We start from the raw sequence: 6214 nt of genomic DNA on the forward strand, positions 1-6214 counted from the left end.
GGGATTGAACATCAAATAGACCTTATTCCTGGAGCACCTCTACCCAATAAGCCCGCCTATCGAATGGGTCCACAAGAAACGAAAGAATTACAATGGCAAGTTGATGGCTTACTAGGTAAGGGTTGGGTTAAGGAAAGCTCGAGCCCATGTGTTGTTCCTGTTATTCTTGTCCCTAAGAAAGATGGTACTTGGTGCATGTGTACTGATTGTAGGTGTGACACCCCCACTTCTCCCAAGGGCGAACCCAAGGGTATCCCCGGGACGCCTGCCCAGCTCTCGCCAGGACTCAAGACAATTCAATTCTAACTTAACGATACATACCAAATAATACAAGTCTACAATGAAGAGAAGTCGCTTCCTTAACTGAACATCCAAATCTTACATCATGTTCTCAAAAGATACATCAAGTCCCAAAATACAATCATTAAAAGTCGACTAAACATTTACAACCAAGATTCCAATCAAAAGTATAACCTAGTCGGCTTTTCCAAAATCTTCCAATCCAACCTGTTAAGGAAAACAAACTAATGGGATGAGCCAATACTCAGTGAGGCCAAGAAACACACATGCAAGAACATAATCCAAGTAGTAATCACAATTTAGCAAGTAAAACAGTAGTATTCAAGTAATTAACAATTCGAGTGAGAAAAGTAAACAGAAACAATTCAAGGATATGGAAGCTCTCAGGAGCTAAGTTCCACTTGCTTTGCCAATGCTCCATCAATTACCTCCCCGTGGTGACACTGTCAACCAGGTCGGCATTTAGTCCGTAGAAACTTCACTTACTCGTTTCCCGTTCACCATTACATACCCCAGCGCCGAGCCCGCTCTTCTTTTATATAAGGCGATACTACTCGAGTATGCCAAGCAAGATCTCTAAATAGATCAAGCTTATGTTTTTCTCATGGTTTACCAAGGTTCCCAACCAATCCTATGCCGGCTAGAGTCCAAGATCGGCCAATAAGATTTGGGCGTCCCCCACTATTACCACTAAGAGTCGAGGAGATTCACTCCAATCGACTTATGCAACCATAGCATAATTAATCATTGAAACACTTCACTTAAATATTCACTTCAAGTAATTCAAATACACTTCACTTAAATGAGAACGAGTGTGATAAAGTACACACTCGACTCGACATTTTCAAAATACTCAATCACTAATAACAATTAAGCACGTAACAATTTTTCACACACTTGACACTCACCAATCAAAAACAAGGAAGTAGTGCCCAATTGAGGGTTTAGGCATCCACTGTGAGATCCTCTTGAAGGTTCCCTTGAGTGCCTGAGCAAATAATAATTAACTATCACACACTATCGCTTATAAGTCTCTTGTTAACAAAAGAGATCGTACACTTGTACAATCTAAGAAAATGTCATGGAATAGAGCTTTACTTGCTCAAAATTCAAGGTTCAAAAGTGGTGTTTAATAACGCAAGGAAAAACCGATTTCCTTCATAAAGGCAAGTCTAAAATGGTCATTTAATATCGAAGGGTAGTGAAGAGTTTCTAAAAACTCAATTCCCTTCAAGTTCAAAAATTTCAGTTTTAAGGAGCAATTTTTGAAAAATCATATCTTACGCTCTGTAGGTCCAAAATTGAAAAACTTGGTACCGTTGGAAACTAGTTCCAAAGTACTGAAAGTTCTTAGATGACACTTTTACAAGATTCTAAATGGAAAACACTCAAATTTCAGCTTAAACTGGCTGATTCGCACTACAAGACAGTTTCAATCTTGGGTTTCAGTAAATTTTGGAAATTCAGTAAAATTCACAGAAAATGAACTAGCCTCTCAAATTGACAGAACTATTAGAGTTCCAATCAAAGTTTAAACACAACAAATGAAACTAGAATCGGAGTTTTGAGCGTCAAGATATAGCAGCTCAAAGTTGGTTAAAATTAAGGACTGTTCGGTCCATTTTCCAGATTTGGAAGAACAACTTCGGTATCTTGTTTGTATATCAAAACAGTCTTAGAATGACACAAAAATTGGTACAATTCAACTTCCATAGGATAACTACTCCTCTATCAAATTTCACGTAAAAACTCGTACGGGAAGGTAGTTAACAAAACTACCAAAGTTCAAGGAATTTCCAAGACAAATCTGTCTTCTAACTTCCTTTTCCCTTTTCAAACATTTGGCCTAATGAAATCAACTCAAATCTGGTTCATTTGTGAAACAAAGGTCTAAAAAACATTTAATATACATTTGGTAGGTGGTTGACATCAGAATTTTCAAAACAACAAGTCCCAAGTCAAGCTAGGCCATTCGGCTAGCAAAAATTAGAGTTTTCCAGATTTGGTACAGTTCGATATTTAGACCACATCTCACTCAATTCAACTTGAAATTGAGCATGGTTGCTGGTGTTGGAAACTAAATTCAAAAGGGTACATTTCATCAGAAGAAGTCATTATGAAATTCAGTTTTCAAGTAAGAGAAAATGGAGCCACAAGTTGCAGCTTCTAACTTCCTCTCGGTTGGACTGACAGAACAGGGCAGCCGACTTTGATCAGTCACTACAGATGAATCACTTCGAATTAGAAAGTGCATGATACACCGTTAGAAAAATATGGATGTCTAGTTTCAAATTCCACAAACGGCACTTGATTTTGACATCTGAGAAGAGAGTTATGGTCGTTCAAAGATGCCCTGTCCAGAACACCTGGACACCGTTTTCCAGATTTGAAAATTTTCAAAATTTCAACTTTTACCCAACCAAATCAAATGATTTTTGGTGGAAACTTTCCACACATCCTACACAATATATCTACATCAGATTCAAGGTCATTTGAGCATCAAAAATTTGAATCAAAGTTTCAAGAAAAACAGGGCAGATTTTCGGCCTCTTCCTATACAATTTTCCTTTGGTTTTCCTTTCACTTTTCCAACAAATCTCATCTTGTTTATTACATAACTAACACAAACAACACTTATCATCATCATATCAGTCCTATATCATCAAGGTGGGATTTCATAGAGCCCACTCCAACCATTTAAATCCAAACAACAACAATAACAATGAAGCTACAAGCTTCCTAGAAAAGATCAACCCACTAAAGCCAAGGTTAGATGGTTGAATGATTACCTCCTACTCCTTTGAGTGAAATCAGAAATTTTACACCTCTAAAGCCCAAGAAAAACTGTGAGAAAGATGTCCTCCACCAAGATTGAGTTGCTCTCCAAGTTGTTTAGGTGTTGTGTGAAGGATTTAAGGTGAAGTTGTGCAAGAATGGAGCAAGGAGGATGATGGGCTTTCTCTTCTTCTCCCTTGGAGAATTTCGGCCAGCAAGATGAAGAGGAGAGAGAGGATGATCTGATGAGTGAAGCTTCTTGGAGAAGCTTGGAGGGAAAATAAAGTAAGAGCCACCCAAAGTCAACTAGGAATAGTGTTTCCCACGCGCGCGTTTCGTGTCCGTTTTCTCTCGGATTTGTTTCACTTATGCACTAAACCTCTAATGTACTTCATTTAACATTATAATTATTCACTCTTAGTAGTCTAGAATAATTTTCTTAAATCTCCATTTAACCATTCCGGCTCGATATACGCGCAATTTCAATTCGCGCGCGATAAGGCGAACTTTAAAAGGAATTCATGTAACGATGATATAATTAACTATCTCTAGGGTAACTAATTATAAAAATGACTATTTTAGAAATAAAACATGAGTCCTCACAATATTAATTCCTCAAGTCTCCAATTCGTCGCGCGGTACGACTTTCGAGAAATTATCGACATACGTGTAATAAAACTTTATTTAACTTAATCACATCTAATCTCTCAATTAACTCTTCTTAGTCCACTATTGATCATCCTTAATTCTCCAAAATCATTGCACTCTCAGATTGACTATCATCTCGAAGATGTGTATTTGTTATTCCTTAATAAACGAGCTTTCGAAAAATTTAAATTTGTTAGCGAGACGTTTTACAAGTATAAATAAGACATAGTTCCATAAAAATGAATTGAAAATGGTTGAAATAAATTATTCAGAGAAAACAGGTGAATAAATATTTAAATAAGCCAATAATATGAGATAAAATGAGAAAATTTTCGGGTCCTCACAGTAGGGCTGTAAATGCTATAACTATTAAATACCGTCACACCATCCCTAGGTTAGATGATATGCTAGATGACCTTGAAGGTGCTGTCATCGTCATGAAAATTGATCTAAGGAGTGGCTATCATCAAATTAGGATGAAAAAGGGAGATGAGTGGAAAACAGCCTTTAAAACGAAACATGGCCTTTATGAGTGGTTAGTCATGCTTTTTGGGTTGACTAACGCACCTAACACTTTCATGAGATAAATGAACCATGTTTTAAGGCACTTTCTAGGTAAATTTGTCATTGTTTACTTTGATGACATTTTGATCCATAGTCGAAGCATGCATGAACACATGGAGCACTTGAGATTGGTATTAGAAACACTTCGGAAGGCGAGCCTCTATGCTAACCTTAAGAAGTGCACTTTTTGTACTAATGAGCTTGTGTTTCTAGGCTATGTTGTTAGTTCACAGGGCATCAAGGTGGACGAGACAAAGATCGAAACCATCCAACAATGGCGAACGCCAAAGACCGTTGCGGATGTGCATAGTTTCCACAGCCTGGCTGGATTTTACCGACGTTTTGTCAAAGACTTCAGTACCATTGCTGCTCCATTAACCAATATTTTTTTTACTGATATCATTTCTCAATATTAGATGACTCAAGACCATCTTACCTTTAGTATTTGTATGCTAGGCCATGTTAACAAAAAGCACATTACTAAATTACATCAAGGTGAAAATTTAGACCAATTTAGTTATGAATCCTGTGAAACTTGCGAGTCTTGTTTGCAAGATAAGTTTAGCAAGTCACCATTCATGGTAATAGTGAGAGAATAAAAGAATTGCTAGAACTCATATATAATGATGCATCTTGATCTTATGACAACTTAAGCTTAGAGGTAGTTTTCCCTACATTATTGCTTTTATTAATAACTATTCAAAAGTAGATATATGCACTTATTGAAGTACAAATTCAAGACTTTTCAAGAGTTTAAGAAGTTGAAGTTTAAGTACAGAGTACAAAAACGGCTTGGTTAGTTTTAGATTACTTAGATTTTAAAAATGGCGGAAAATACTTGGACCAAGGGTTTCAAAACTGTCTAATGGAGAATGAAATTCTTAAGCAATTGTTTTCTATTAGACAATTATTGAGTGTCTTAGGAAAAAAATCACAAATTCATGAGATACTATGAGATTATAAGCCGTGCAAGTTTACCAAAGCTGTATTCATGAGATACGGTGAGATTGTACGCCATGCAAGCTTACCAAAGTCATTTTTGGAGTATGTCCTGAATAAAATTGCCACTTAACATTAAATCATATTCCATCTAAGAATGTTTAAACTATACTATATGAGATATAGAGTATATTAAGACACTAAATCTTCACATAAAAAATTTGGGATTACCCTACTTATGCAGAGGGCATAATCGAACATGTTGGTGCTCATGTCCAGTTAAAGTCGTCTTGTACAGTATTTTAGGAAACAAGAGGACACTATTTCTATTGTCCCAATGAACAAAAGTGTTTTTCAATAATAATACCAACTTTAAAAAATTAATTTTTTTCTAAACTAGTAGAGGTAAGATAGAACTTGAAAAAATTCAAGAGCCATAAGAGGATGGTAAACAGAGATGGAATTGGAGCTTGCAACTGATGATAATGAGGTGCAACATGAAGTTTCAAGTACACAAAGGTTTCGTAGGTCTAATAAGGGTATATCTAATTCAATAAGTGAAACATATTATGATGTAATTAGTAATATCAATGTTATTTATATCCTAATTAATGTGCTCTCAAGGTCACAAAAATTCTTAAAATTTCTGGTGCTTATTGTGATACATTAGTGGCATCCCAAAATAGAGATTTGCTTCAAATGTTATCATATATAAAATTCATCTTTAAATAACATAATTTTACAGCAATTATCCTTGTACCATTTCAATCACGAAAAGTGGCTCTCATAATGCCCATGGAGGATTCAAGCCTGCTTAAAGACACCATTCATTCAATATTGTCATCCTTTTAAGCAAATAAAAAAGAATAATAAAAAGGGTTAAAAACAAAAAGCCCCATGTGGTATATCTAATACACAGAAAAACCCCTCGTAGTTTTAAAATATACAAAACGACACCTCATGTTTTGAACTAAATTGTAAATTAACA

Source organism: Coffea eugenioides, chromosome 9 (assembly GCF_003713205.1).
Source record: "Coffea eugenioides isolate CCC68of chromosome 9, Ceug_1.0, whole genome shotgun sequence".
Classification (NCBI taxonomy): Eukaryota; Viridiplantae; Streptophyta; class Magnoliopsida; order Gentianales; family Rubiaceae; genus Coffea; species Coffea eugenioides.